This window comes from Ambystoma mexicanum, unplaced genomic scaffold (assembly GCF_040938575.1).
Source record: "Ambystoma mexicanum isolate Mex_15411 unplaced genomic scaffold, UKY_AmexF1_1 Mex_scaf1, whole genome shotgun sequence".
Lineage (NCBI taxonomy): Eukaryota > Metazoa > Chordata > Amphibia > Caudata > Ambystomatidae > Ambystoma > Ambystoma mexicanum.
The window spans coordinates 2419637-2433688 of NW_027182324.1; the positions used below are offsets into that span (position 1 = coordinate 2419637).

General features: G+C 40.7%; 14 non-coding genes across 14 annotated transcripts; all 14 read left to right on the forward strand.

The window, feature by feature from the left end:
* Positions 1 to 1228: 1228 nt before the first annotated feature.
* TRNAT-AGU (transfer RNA threonine (anticodon AGU)) lies at positions 1229 to 1302 on the forward strand. Its single transcript has one exon. It is a non-coding gene; the product is annotated as a tRNA-Thr (tRNA).
* A 768-nt stretch (positions 1303 to 2070) lies between these two features.
* Positions 2071 to 2144, forward strand: TRNAT-AGU (transfer RNA threonine (anticodon AGU)). The gene has a single exon. It is a non-coding gene; the product is annotated as a tRNA-Thr (tRNA).
* Positions 2145 to 2912: 768 nt separating this feature from the next.
* On the forward strand, positions 2913 to 2986 carry TRNAT-AGU (transfer RNA threonine (anticodon AGU)). The gene has a single exon. It is a non-coding gene; the product is annotated as a tRNA-Thr (tRNA).
* Positions 2987 to 3754: 768 nt separating this feature from the next.
* On the forward strand, positions 3755 to 3828 carry TRNAT-AGU (transfer RNA threonine (anticodon AGU)). Its single transcript has one exon. It is a non-coding gene; the product is annotated as a tRNA-Thr (tRNA).
* Positions 3829 to 5436: 1608 nt separating this feature from the next.
* TRNAT-AGU (transfer RNA threonine (anticodon AGU)) lies at positions 5437 to 5510 on the forward strand. The gene has a single exon. It is a non-coding gene; the product is annotated as a tRNA-Thr (tRNA).
* A 765-nt stretch (positions 5511 to 6275) lies between these two features.
* On the forward strand, positions 6276 to 6349 carry TRNAT-AGU (transfer RNA threonine (anticodon AGU)). The gene has a single exon. It is a non-coding gene; the product is annotated as a tRNA-Thr (tRNA).
* Positions 6350 to 7114: 765 nt separating this feature from the next.
* TRNAT-AGU (transfer RNA threonine (anticodon AGU)) lies at positions 7115 to 7188 on the forward strand. The gene has a single exon. It is a non-coding gene; the product is annotated as a tRNA-Thr (tRNA).
* Positions 7189 to 7956: 768 nt separating this feature from the next.
* TRNAT-AGU (transfer RNA threonine (anticodon AGU)) lies at positions 7957 to 8030 on the forward strand. The gene has a single exon. It is a non-coding gene; the product is annotated as a tRNA-Thr (tRNA).
* Positions 8031 to 8798: 768 nt separating this feature from the next.
* On the forward strand, positions 8799 to 8872 carry TRNAT-AGU (transfer RNA threonine (anticodon AGU)). The gene has a single exon. It is a non-coding gene; the product is annotated as a tRNA-Thr (tRNA).
* Positions 8873 to 9639: 767 nt separating this feature from the next.
* TRNAT-AGU (transfer RNA threonine (anticodon AGU)) lies at positions 9640 to 9713 on the forward strand. Its single transcript has one exon. It is a non-coding gene; the product is annotated as a tRNA-Thr (tRNA).
* Positions 9714 to 10481: 768 nt separating this feature from the next.
* TRNAT-AGU (transfer RNA threonine (anticodon AGU)) lies at positions 10482 to 10555 on the forward strand. The gene has a single exon. It is a non-coding gene; the product is annotated as a tRNA-Thr (tRNA).
* A 1608-nt stretch (positions 10556 to 12163) lies between these two features.
* TRNAT-AGU (transfer RNA threonine (anticodon AGU)) lies at positions 12164 to 12237 on the forward strand. The gene has a single exon. It is a non-coding gene; the product is annotated as a tRNA-Thr (tRNA).
* A 765-nt stretch (positions 12238 to 13002) lies between these two features.
* TRNAT-AGU (transfer RNA threonine (anticodon AGU)) lies at positions 13003 to 13076 on the forward strand. Its single transcript has one exon. It is a non-coding gene; the product is annotated as a tRNA-Thr (tRNA).
* Positions 13077 to 13844: 768 nt separating this feature from the next.
* On the forward strand, positions 13845 to 13918 carry TRNAT-AGU (transfer RNA threonine (anticodon AGU)). The gene has a single exon. It is a non-coding gene; the product is annotated as a tRNA-Thr (tRNA).
* Positions 13919 to 14052: the final 134 nt, after the last annotated feature.

The following is a 14052-nucleotide window of genomic DNA, read 5'->3' on the forward strand; positions in this document are numbered from 1 at the left end:
TCAATAAAGGAAATGAATTACTAGTGCATTACACACATTTTGACACTGGAGACATAACTTTTTTCAGTCATTCCGTATCCAGATATAGAGATTTGCAGCATCTAGGACTTTAATGTTCACCCACTTACGGATTTGAATGTTTTGCCACATTCATGAGTGCAAACTTGCTCCCCAGTAAAGACGAACATGTGCTCCTCAATGCACACACTGGGCAATGCAGTCCACTCTAAATCGACGATTAATGACATGCTCGTTTTGTGCAATGGAGTTTCAGTCAATTGGAAAACATTTTGAAAAGTTATATTGCAACAGAAGCCCAGCCTTAAAAAAGTGGATTTCACTTCTAAATGATTACATGAGGAAGGAAAGGAGACCAGATGCAAAAAAGGTGCTGTGGCTTAGTTGGTTAAAGCGCCTGTCTAGTAAACAGGAGATCCTGAGTTTGAATCTCAGCAGCGCCAGTCTGCTTTTTTTTCGACCAATCTGTCTCCCCAATATTAAAACTTTGTACAAAGATTGCTGTTTCATGCTATTTAGAAGCACAGTGAGGCTTGAAATGTTGGCAAAGCATCCAAGAACTCTGGACTCCACTACCTTAGAGTCATATTGCCCAAGGTTGCGATGCCATCAGAAATAGCACATATTAGAATGAGCAATTCATATTTCCTGCTTAATTTTTTGTAAAAGAAGCAAAGATACGCCTGAACAGGGACTTGAACCCTGGACCCTCAGATTAAAAGTCTGATGCTCTACCGACTGAGCTATCCAGGCACAGGGATCACTGCCCGTTTGAAACTTGATTTTCACTCTACAGCACCTCCATACATGGCTACCTCACTGGTCAATAAAGGAAATGAATTACTAGTGCATTACACACATTTTGACACTGGAGACATAACTTTTTTCAGTCATTCCGTATCCAGATATAGAGATTTGCAGCATCTAGGACTTTAATGTTCACCCACTTACGGATTTGAATGTTTTGCCACATTCATGAGTGCAAACTTACTCCCCAGTAAAGACGAACATGTGCTCCTCAATGCACACACTGGGCAATGCAGTCCACTCTAAATCGACGATTAATGACATGCTCGTTTTGTGCAATGGAGTTTCAGTCAATTGGAAAACATTTTGAAAAGTTATATTGCAACAGAAGCCCAGCCTTAAAAAAGTGGATTTCACTTCTAAATGATTACATGAGGAAGGAAAGGAGACCAGATGCAAAAAAGGTGCTGTGGCTTAGTTGGTTAAAGCGCCTGTCTAGTAAACAGGAGATCCTGAGTTCGAATCTCAGCAGCGCCTGTCTGCTTTTTTTTCGACCAATCTGTCTCCCCAATATTAAAACTTTGTACAAAGACTGCTATTTCATGCTATTTAGAAGCACAGTCAGGCTTGAAATGTTGGCAAAGCATCCAAGAACTCTGGACTCCACTACCTTAGAGTCATATTGCCCAAGGTTGCGATGCCATCAGAAATAGCACATATTAGAATGAGCAATTCATATTTCCTGCTTAATTTTTTGTAAAAGAAGCAAAGGTACGCCTGAACAGGGACTTGAACCCTGGACCCTCAGATTAAAAGTCTGATGCTCTACCGACTGAGCTATCCAGGCACAGGGATCACTGCCCATTTGAAACTTGATTTTCACTCGACAGCACCTCCATACATGGCTACATCACTGGTCAATAAAGGAAATGAATTACTAGTGCATTACACACATTTTGACACTGGAGACATAACTTTTTTCAGTCATTCCGTATCCAGATATAGAGATTTGCAGCATCTAGGACTTTAATGTTCACCCACTTACGGATTTGAATGTTTTGCCACATTCATGAGTGCAAAATTGCTCCCCAGTAAAGGCGAACATGTGCTCCTCAATACACACACTGGGCAATGCAGTCCACTCTAAATCAACGATTAATGACATGCTCGTTTTGTGCAATGGAGTTTCAGTCAATTGGAAAACATTTTGTAAAGTTATATTGCAACAGAAGCCCAGCCTTAAAAAAAGTGGATTTCACTTCTAAATGATTACATGAGGAAGGAAAGGAGATCAGATGCAAAAGAGGTGCTGTGGCTTAGTTGGTTAAAGCGCCTGTCTAGTAAACAGGAGATCCTGAGTTCGAATCTCAGCAGCGCCTGTCTGCTTTTTTTTTGACCAATCTGTCTCCCCAATATTAAAACTTTGTACAAAGATTGTTATTTCATGCTATTTAGAAGCACAGTCAGGCTTGAAATGTTGGCAAAGCATCCAAGAATTCTGGACTCCACTACCTTAGAGTCATATTGCCCAAGGTTGCGATGCCATCAGAAATAGCACATATTAGAATGAGCAATTCATATTTCCTGCTAAATTTTTTGTAAAAGAAGCAAAGATACGCCTGAACAGGGACTTGAACCCTGGACCCTCAGATTAAAAGTCTGATGCTCTACCGACTGAGCTATCCAGGCACAGGGATCACTGCCCATTTGAAACTTGATTTTCACTCTACAGCACCTCCATACATGGCTACCTGACTGGTCAATAAAGGAAATGAATTACTAGTGCATTACACACATTTTGACACTGGAGACATAACTTTTTTCAGTCATTCCGTATCCAGATATAGAGATTTGAAGCATCTAGGACTTTAATGTTCACCCACTTACGGATTTGAATGTTTTGCCACATTAATGAGTGCAAACTTGCTCCCCAGTAAAGACGAACATGTGCTCCTCAATGCACACACTGGGCAATGCAGTCCACTCTAAATCAACGATTAATGACATGCTCGTTTTGTGCAATGGAGTTTCAGTCAATTGGAAAACATTTTGTAAAGTTATATTGCAACAGAAGCCCAGCCTTAAAAAAAGTGGATTTCACTTCTAAATGATTACATGAGGAAGGAAAGGAGATCAGATGCAAAAGAGGTGCTGTGGCTTAGTTGGTTAAAGCGCCTGTCTAGTAAACAGGAGATCCTGAGTTCGAATCTCAGCAGCGCCTGTCTGCTTTTTTTTCGACCAATCTGTCTCCCCAATATTAAAACTTTGTACAAAGATTGTTATTTCATGCTATTTAGAAGCACAGTCAGGCTTGAAATGTTGGCAAAGCATCCAAGAATTCTGGACTCCACTACCTTAGAGTCATATTGCCCAAGGTTGCGATGCCATCAGAAATAGCACATATTAGAATGAGCAATTCATATTTCCTGCTAAATTTTTTGTAAAAGAAGCAAAGATACGCCTGAACAGGGACTTGAACCCTGGACCCTCAGATTAAAAGTCTGATGCTCTACCGACTGAGCTATCCAGGCACAGGGATCACTGCCCATTTGAAACTTGATTTTCACTCTACAGCACCTCCATACATGGCTACCTCACTGGTCAATAAAGGAAATGAATTACTAGTGCATTACACACATTTTGACACTGGAGACATAACTTTTTTCAGTCATTCCGTATCCAGATATAGAGATTTGCAGCATCTAGGACTTTAATGTTCACCCACTTACGGATTTGAATGTTTTGCCACATTCATGAGTGCAAAATTGCTCCCCAGTAAAGGCGAACATGTGCTCCTCAATACACACACTGGGCAATGCAGTCCACTCTAAATCAACGATTAATGACATGCTCGTTTTGTGCAATGGAGTTTCAGTCAATTGGAAAACATTTTGTAAAGTTATATTGCAACAGTAGCCCAGCCTTAAAAAAAGTGGATTTCACTTCTAAATGATTACATGAGGAAGGAAAGGAGATCAGATGCAAAAGAGGTGCTGTGGCTTAGTTGGTTAAAGCGCCTGTCTAGTAAACAGGAGATCCTGAGTTCGAATCTCAGCAGCGCCTGTCTGCTTTTTTTTCGACCAATCTGTCTCCACAATATTAAAACTTTGTACAAAGATTGTTATTTCATGCTATTTAGAAGCACAGTCAGGCTTGAAATGTTGGCAAAGCATCCAAGAATTCTGGACTCCACTACCTTAGAGTCATATTGCCCAAGGTTGCGATGCCATCAGAAATAGCACATATTAGAATGAGCAATTCATATTTCCTGCTAAATTTTTTGTAAAAGAAGCAAAGATACGCCTGAACAGGGACTTGAACCCTGGACCCTCAGATTAAAAGTCTGATGCTCTACCGACTGAGCTATCCAGGCACAGGGATCACTGCCCATTTGAAACTTGATTTTCACTCTACAGCACCTCCATACATGGCTACCTCACTGGTCAATAAAGAAAATGAATTACTAGTGCATTACACACATTTTGACACTGGAGACATAACTTTTTTCAGTCATTCCGTATCCAGATATAGAGATTTGCAGCATCTAGGACTTTAATGTTCACCCACTTACGGATTTGAATGTTTTGCCACATTCATGAGTGCAAACTTGCTCCCCAGTAAAGACGAACATGTGCTCCTCAATGCACACACTGGGCAATGCAGTCCACTCTAAATCGACGATTAATGACATGCTCGTTTTGTGCAATGGAGTTTCAGTCAATTGGAAAACATTTTGAAAAGTTATATTGCAACAGAAGCCCAGCCTTAAAAAAGTGGATTTCACTTCTAAATGATTACATGAGGAAGGAAAGGAGACCAGATGCAAAAAAGGTGCTGTGGCTTAGTTGGTTAAAGCGCCTGTCTAGTAAACAGGAGATCCTGAGTTTGAATCTCAGCAGCGCCTGTCTGCTTTTTTTTCGACCAATCTGTCTCCCCAATATTAAAACTTTGTACAAAGATTGCTGTTTCATGCTATTTAGAAGCACAGTGAGGCTTGAAATGTTGGCAAAGCATCCAAGAACTCTGGACTCCACTACCTTAGAGTCATATTGCCCAAGGTTGCGATGCCATCAGAAATAGCACATATTAGAATGAGCAATTCATATTTCCTGCTTAATTTTTTGTAAAAGAAGCAAAGATACGCCTGAACAGGGACTTGAACCCTGGACCCTCAGATTAAAAGTCTGATGCTCTACCGACTGAGCTATCCAGGCACAGGGATCACTGCCCGTTTGAAACTTGATTTTCACTCTACAGCACCTCCATACATGGCTACCTCACTGGTCAATAAAGGAAATGAATTACTAGTGCATTACACACATTTTGACACTGGAGACATAACTTTTTTCAGTCATTCCGTATCCAGATATAGAGATTTGCAGCATCTAGGACTTTAATGTTCACCCACTTACGGATTTGAATGTTTTGCCACATTCATGAGTGCAAACTTGCTCCCCAGTAAAGACGAACATGTGCTCCTCAATGCACACACTGGGCAATGCAGTCCACTCTAAATCGACGATTAATGACATGCTCGTTTTGTGCAATGGAGTTTCAGTCAATTGGAAAACATTTTGAAAAGTTATATTGCAACAGAAGCCCAGCCTTAAAAAAGTGGATTTCACTTCTAAATGATTACATGAGGAAGGAAAGGAGACCAGATGCAAAAAAGGTGCTGTGGCTTAGTTGGTTAAAGCGCCTGTCTAGTAAACAGGAGATCCTGAGTTCGAATCTCAGCAGCGCCTGTCTGCTTTTTTTCGACCAATCTGTCTCCCCAATATTAATACTTTGTACAAAGATTGCTATTTCATGCTATTTAGAAGCACAGTCAGGCTTGATATGTTGGCAAAGCATCCAAGAACTCTGGACTCCACTACCTTAGAGTCATATTGCCCAAGGTTGCGATGCCATCAGAAATAGCACATATTAGAATGAGCAATTCATATTTCCTGCTTAATTTTTTGTAAAAGAAGCAAAGGTACGCCTGAACAGGGACTTGAACCCTGGACCCTCAGATTAAAAGTCTGATGCTCTACCGACTGAGCTATCCAGGCAGATGGATCACTGCCAATTGAAACTTGATTTTCACTCTACAGCACCTCCATACATGGCTACCTCACTGGTCAATAAAGGAAATGAATTACTAGTGCATTACACACATTTTGACACTGGAGACATAACTTTTTTCAGTCATTCCGTATCCAGATATAGAGATTTGCAGCATCTAGGACTTTAATGTTCACCCACTTACGGATTTGAATGTTTTGCCACATTCATGAGTGCAAACTTGCTCCCCAGTAAAGACGAACATGTGCTCCTCAATGCACACACTGGGCAATGCAGTCCACTCTAAATCGACGATTAATGACATGCTCGTTTTGTGCAATGGAGTTTCAGTCAATTGGAAAACATTTTGAAAAGTTATATTGCAACAGAAGCCCAGCCTTAAAAAAGTGGATTTCACTTCTAAATGATTACATGAGGAAGGAAAGGAGACCAGATGCAAAAAAGGTGCTGTGGCTTAGTTGGTTAAAGCGCCTGTCTAGTAAACAGGAGATCCTGAGTTCGAATCTCAGCAGCGCCTGTCTGCTTTTTTTCGACCAATCTGTCTCCCCAATATTAATACTTTGTACAAAGATTGCTATTTCATGCTATTTAGAAGCACAGTCAGGCTTGATATGTTGGCAAAGCATCCAAGAACTCTGGACTCCACTACCTTAGAGTCATATTGCCCAAGGTTGCGATGCCATCAGAAATAGCACATATTAGAATGAGCAATTCATATTTCCTGCTTAATTTTTTGTAAAAGAAGCAAAGGTACGCCTGAACAGGGACTTGAACCCTGGACCCTCAGATTAAAAGTCTGATGCTCTACCGACTGAGCTATCCAGGCAGATGGATCACTGCCATTTGAAACTTGATTTTCACTCTACAGCACCTCCATACATGGCTACCTCACTGGTCAATAAAGGAAATGAATTACTAGTGCATTACACACATTTTGACACTGGAGACATAACTTTTTTCAGTCATTCCGTATCCAGATATAGAGATTTGCAGCATCTAGGACTTTAATGTTCACCCACTTACGGATTTGAATGTTTTGCCACATTCATGAGTGCAAACTTACTCCCCAGTAAAGACGAACATGTGCTCCTCAATGCACACACTGGGCAATGCAGTCCACTCTAAATCGACGATTAATGACATGCTCGTTTTGTGCAATGGAGTTTCAGTCAATTGGAAAACATTTTGAAAAGTTATATTGCAACAGAAGCCCAGCCTTAAAAAAGTGGATTTCACTTCTAAATGATTACATGAGGAAGGAAAGGAGACCAGATGCAAAAAAGGTGCTGTGGCTTAGTTGGTTAAAGCGCCTGTCTAGTAAACAGGAGATCCTGAGTTCGAATCTCAGCAGCGCCTGTCTGCTTTTTTTTCGACCAATCTGTCTCCCCAATATTAAAACTTTGTACAAAGACTGCTATTTCATGCTATTTAGAAGCACAGTCAGGCTTGAAATGTTGGCAAAGCATCCAAGAACTCTGGACTCCACTACCTTAGAGTCATATTGCCCAAGGTTGCGATGCCATCAGAAATAGCACATATTAGAATGAGCAATTCATATTTCCTGCTTAATTTTTTGTAAAAGAAGCAAAGGTACGCCTGAACAGGGACTTGAACCCTGGACCCTCAGATTAAAAGTCTGATGCTCTACCGACTGAGCTATCCAGGCACAGGGATCACTGCCCATTTGAAACTTGATTTTCACTCGACAGCACCTCCATACATGGCTACCTCACTGGTCAATAAAGGAAATGAATTACTAGTGCATTACACACATTTTGACACTGGAGACATAACTTTTTTCAGTCATTCCGTATCCAGATATAGAGATTTGCAGCATCTAGGACTTTAATGTTCACCCACTTACGGATTTGAATGTTTTGCCACATTCATGAGTGCAAAATTGCTCCCCAGTAAAGGCGAACATGTGCTCCTCAATACACACACTGGGCAATGCAGTCCACTCTAAATCAACGATTAATGACATGCTCGTTTTGTGCAATGGAGTTTCAGTCAATTGGAAAACATTTTGTAAAGTTATATTGCAACAGAAGCCCAGCCTTAAAAAAAGTGGATTTCACTTCTAAATGATTACATGAGGAAGGAAAGGAGATCAGATGCAAAAGAGGTGCTGTGGCTTAGTTGGTTAAAGCGCCTGTCTAGTAAACAGGAGATCCTGAGTTCGAATCTCAGCAGCGCCTGTCTGCTTTTTTTTTGACCAATCTGTCTCCCCAATATTAAAACTTTGTACAAAGATTGTTATTTCATGCTATTTAGAAGCACAGTCAGGCTTGAAATGTTGGCAAAGCATCCAAGAATTCTGGACTCCACTACCTTAGAGTCATATTGCCCAAGGTTGCGATGCCATCAGAAATAGCACATATTAGAATGAGCAATTCATATTTCCTGCTAAATTTTTTGTAAAAGAAGCAAAGATACGCCTGAACAGGGACTTGAACCCTGGACCCTCAGATTAAAAGTCTGATGCTCTACCGACTGAGCTATCCAGGCACAGGGATCACTGCCCATTTGAAACTTGATTTTCACTCTACAGCACCTCCATACATGGCTACCTCACTGGTCAATAAAGGAAATGAATTACTAGTGCATTACACACATTTTGACACTGGAGACATAACTTTTTTCAGTCATTCCGTATCCAGATATAGAGATTTGCAGCATCTAGGACTTTAATGTTCACCCACTTACGGATTTGAATGTTTTGCCACATTCATGAGTGCAAAATTGCTCCCCAGTAAAGGCGAACATGTGCTCCTCAATGCACACACTGGGCAATGCAGTCCACTCTAAATCAACGATTAATGACATGCTCGTTTTGTGCAATGGAGTTTCAGTCAATTGGAAAACATTTTGTAAAGTTATATTGCAACAGAAGCCCAGCCTTAAAAAAAGTGGATTTCACTTCTAAATGATTACATGAGGAAGGAAAGGAGATCAGATGCAAAAGAGGTGCTGTGGCTTAGTTGGTTAAAGCGCCTGTCTAGTAAACAGGAGATCCTGAGTTCGAATCTCAGCAGCGCCTGTCTGCTTTTTTTTCGACCAATCTGTCTCCCCAATATTAAAACTTTGTACAAAGATTGTTATTTCATGCTATTTAGAAGCACAGTCAGGCTTGAAATGTTGGCAAAGCATCCAAGAATTCTGGACTCCACTACCTTAGAGTCATATTGCCCAAGGTTGCGATGCCATCAGAAATAGCACATATTAGAATGAGCAATTCATATTTCCTGCTAAATTTTTTGTAAAAGAAGCAAAGATACGCCTGAACAGGGACTTGAACCCTGGACCCTCAGATTAAAAGTCTGATGCTCTACAACTGAGCTATCCAGGCACAGGGATCACTGCCCATTTGAAACTTGATTTTCACTCTACAGCACCTCCATACATGGCTACCTGACTGGTCAATAAAGGAAATGAATTACTAGTGCATTACACACATTTTGACACTGGAGACATAACTTTTTTCAGTCATTCCGTATCCAGATATAGAGATTTGAAGCATCTAGGACTTTAATGTTCACCCACTTACGGATTTGAATGTTTTGCCACATTAATGAGTGCAAACTTGCTCCCCAGTAAAGACGAACATGTGCTCCTCAATGCACACACTGGGCAATGCAGTCCACTCTAAATCAACGATTAATGACATGCTCGTTTTGTGCAATGGAGTTTCAGTCAATTGGAAAACATTTTGTAAAGTTATATTGCAACAGAAGCCCAGCCTTAAAAAAAGTGGATTTCACTTCTAAATGATTACATGAGGAAGGAAAGGAGATCAGATGCAAAAGAGGTGCTGTGGCTTAGTTGGTTAAAGCGCCTGTCTAGTAAACAGGAGATCCTGAGTTCGAATCTCAGCAGCGCCTGTCTGCTTTTTTTTCGACCAATCTGTCTCCCCAATATTAAAACTTTGTACAAAGATTGTTATTTCATGCTATTTAGAAGCACAGTCAGGCTTGAAATGTTGGCAAAGCATCCAAGAATTCTGGACTCCACTACCTTAGAGTCATATTGCCCAAGGTTGCGATGCCATCAGAAATAGCACATATTAGAATGAGCAATTCATATTTCCTGCTAAATTTTTTGTAAAAGAAGCAAAGATACGCCTGAACAGGGACTTGAACCCTGGACCCTCAGATTAAAAGTCTGATGCTCTACCGACTGAGCTATCCAGGCACAGGGATCACTGCCCATTTGAAACTTGATTTTCACTCTACAGCACCTCCATACATGGCTACCTCACTGGTCAATAAAGGAAATGAATTACTAGTGCATTACACACATTTTGACACTGGAGACATAACTTTTTTCAGTCATTCCGTATCCAGATATAGAGATTTGCAGCATCTAGGACTTTAATGTTCACCCACTTACGGATTTGAATGTTTTGCCACATTCATGAGTGCAAAATTGCTCCCCAGTAAAGGCGAACATGTGCTCCTCAATACACACACTGGGCAATGCAGTCCACTCTAAATCAACGATTAATGACATGCTCGTTTTGTGCAATGGAGTTTCAGTCAATTGGAAAACATTTTGTAAAGTTATATTGCAACAGTAGCCCAGCCTTAAAAAAAGTGGATTTCACTTCTAAATGATTACATGAGGAAGGAAAGGAGATCAGATGCAAAAGAGGTGCTGTGGCTTAGTTGGTTAAAGCGCCTGTCTAGTAAACAGGAGATCCTGAGTTCGAATCTCAGCAGCGCCTGTCTGCTTTTTTTTCGACCAATCTGTCTCCACAATATTAAAACTTTGTACAAAGATTGTTATTTCATGCTATTTAGAAGCACAGTCAGGCTTGAAATGTTGGCAAAGCATCCAAGAATTCTGGACTCCACTACCTTAGAGTCATATTGCCCAAGGTTGCGATGCCATCAGAAATAGCACATATTAGAATGAGCAATTCATATTTCCTGCTAAATTTTTTGTAAAAGAAGCAAAGATACGCCTGAACAGGGACTTGAACCCTGGACCCTCAGATTAAAAGTCTGATGCTCTACCGACTGAGCTATCCAGGCACAGGGATCACTGCCCATTTGAAACTTGATTTTCACTCTACAGCACCTCCATACATGGCTACCTCACTGGTCAATAAAGAAAATGAATTACTAGTGCATTACACACATTTTGACACTGGAGACATAACTTTTTTCAGTCATTCCGTATCCAGATATAGAGATTTGCAGCATCTAGGACTTTAATGTTCACCCACTTACGGATTTGAATGTTTTGCCACATTCATGAGTGCAAACTTGCTCCCCAGTAAAGACGAACATGTGCTCCTCAATGCACACACTGGGCAATGCAGTCCACTCTAAATCGACGATTAATGACATGCTCGTTTTGTGCAATGGAGTTTCAGTCAATTGGAAAACATTTTGAAAAGTTATATTGCAACAGAAGCCCAGCCTTAAAAAAGTGGATTTCACTTCTAAATGATTACATGAGGAAGGAAAGGAGACCAGATGCAAAAAAGGTGCTGTGGCTTAGTTGGTTAAAGCGCCTGTCTAGTAAACAGGAGATCCTGAGTTTGAATCTCAGCAGCGCCTGTCTGCTTTTTTTTCGACCAATCTGTCTCCCCAATATTAAAACTTTGTACAAAGATTGCTGTTTCATGCTATTTAGAAGCACAGTGAGGCTTGAAATGTTGGCAAAGCATCCAAGAACTCTGGACTCCACTACCTTAGAGTCATATTGCCCAAGGTTGCGATGCCATCAGAAATAGCACATATTAGAATGAGCAATTCATATTTCCTGCTTAATTTTTTGTAAAAGAAGCAAAGATACGCCTGAACAGGGACTTGAACCCTGGACCCTCAGATTAAAAGTCTGATGCTCTACCGACTGAGCTATCCAGGCACAGGGATCACTGCCCGTTTGAAACTTGATTTTCACTCTACAGCACCTCCATACATGGCTACCTCACTGGTCAATAAAGGAAATGAATTACTAGTGCATTACACACATTTTGACACTGGAGACATAACTTTTTTCAGTCATTCCGTATCCAGATATAGAGATTTGCAGCATCTAGGACTTTAATGTTCACCCACTTACGGATTTGAATGTTTTGCCACATTCATGAGTGCAAACTTGCTCCCCAGTAAAGACGAACATGTGCTCCTCAATGCACACACTGGGCAATGCAGTCCACTCTAAATCGACGATTAATGACATGCTCGTTTTGTGCAATGGAGTTTCAGTCAATTGGAAAACATTTTGAAAAGTTATATTGCAACAGAAGCCCAGCCTTAAAAAAGTGGATTTCACTTCTAAATGATTACATGAGGAAGGAAAGGAGACCAGATGCAAAAAAGGTGCTGTGGCTTAGTTGGTTAAAGCGCCTGTCTAGTAAACAGGAGATCCTGAGTTCGAATCTCAGCAGCGCCTGTCTGCTTTTTTTCGACCAATCTGTCTCCCCAATATTAATACTTTGTACAAAGATTGCTATTTCATGCTATTTAGAAGCACAGTCAGGCTTGATATGTTGGCAAAGCATCCAAGAACTCTGGACTCCACTACCTTAGAGTCATATTGCCCAAGGTTGCGATGCCATCAGAAATAGCACATATTAGAATGAGCAATTCATATTTCCTGCTTAATTTTTTGTAAAAGAAGCAAAGGTACGCCTGAACAGGGACTTGAACCCTGGACCCTCAGATTAAAAGTCTGATGCTCTACCGACTGAGCTATCCAGGCAGATGGATCACTGCCAATTGAAACTTGATTTTCACTCTACAGCACCTCCATACATGGCTACCTCACTGGTCAATAAAGGAAATGAATTACTAGTGCATTACACACATTTTGACACTGGAGACATAACTTTTTTCAGTCATTCCGTATCCAGATATAGAGATTTGCAGCATCTAGGACTTTAATGTTCACCCACTTACGGATTTGAATGTTTTGCCACATTCATGAGTGCAAACTTACTCCCCAGTTAAGACGAACATGTGCTCCTCAATGCACACACTGGGCAATGCAGTCCACTCTAAATCGACGATTAATGACATGCTCGTTTTGTGCAATGGAGTTTCAGTCAATTGGAAAACATTTTGAAAAGTTATATTGCAACAGAAGCCCAGCCTTAAAAAAGTGGATTTCACTTCTAAATGATTACATGAGGAAGGAAAGGAGACCAGATGCAAAAAAGGTGCTGTGGCTTAGTTGGTTAAAGCGCCTGTCTAGTAAACAGGAGATCCTGAGTTCGAATCTCAGCAGCGCCTGTCTGCTTTTTTTTCGACCAATCTGTCTCCCCAATATTAAAACTTTGTACAAAGACTGCTATTTCATGCTATTTAGAAGCACAGTCAGGCTTGAAATGTTGGCAAAGCATCCAAGAACTCTGGACTCCACTACCTTAGAGTCATATTGCCCAAGGTTGCGATGCCATCAGAAATAGCACATATTAGAATGAGCAATTCATATTTCCTGCTTAATTTTTTGTAAAAGAAGCAAAGGTACGCCTGAACAGGGACTTGAACCCTGGACCCTCAGATTAAAAGTCTGATGCTCTACCGACTGAGCTATCCAGGCACAGGGATCACTGCCCATTTGAAACTTGATTTTCACTCTACAGCACCTCCATACATGGCTACCTCACTGGTCAATAAAGGAAATGAATTACTAGTGCATTACACACATTTTGACACTGGAGACATAACTTTTTTCAGTCATTCCGTATCCAGATATAGAGATTTGCAGCATCTAGGACTTTAATGTTCACCCACTTACGGATTTGAATGTTTTGCCACATTCATGAGTGCAAAATTGCTCCCCAGTAAAGGCGAACATGTGCTCCTCAATACACACACTGGGCAATGCAGTCCACTCTAAATCAACGATTAATGACATGCTCGTTTTGTGCAATGGAGTTTCAGTCAATTGGAAAACATTTTGTAAAGTTATATTGCAACAGAAGCCCAGCCTTAAAAAAAGTGGATTTCACTTCTAAATGATTACATGAGGAAGGAAAGGAGATCAGATGCAAAAGAGGTGCTGTGGCTTAGTTGGTTAAAGCGCCTGTCTAGTAAACAGGAGATCCTGAGTTCGAATCTCAGCAGCGCCTGTCTGCTTTTTTTTCGACCAATCTGTCTCCCCAATATTAAAACTTTGTACAAAGATTGTTATTTCATGCTATTTAGAAGCACAGTCAGGCTTGAAATGTTGGCAAAGCATCCAAGAATTCTGGACTCCACTACC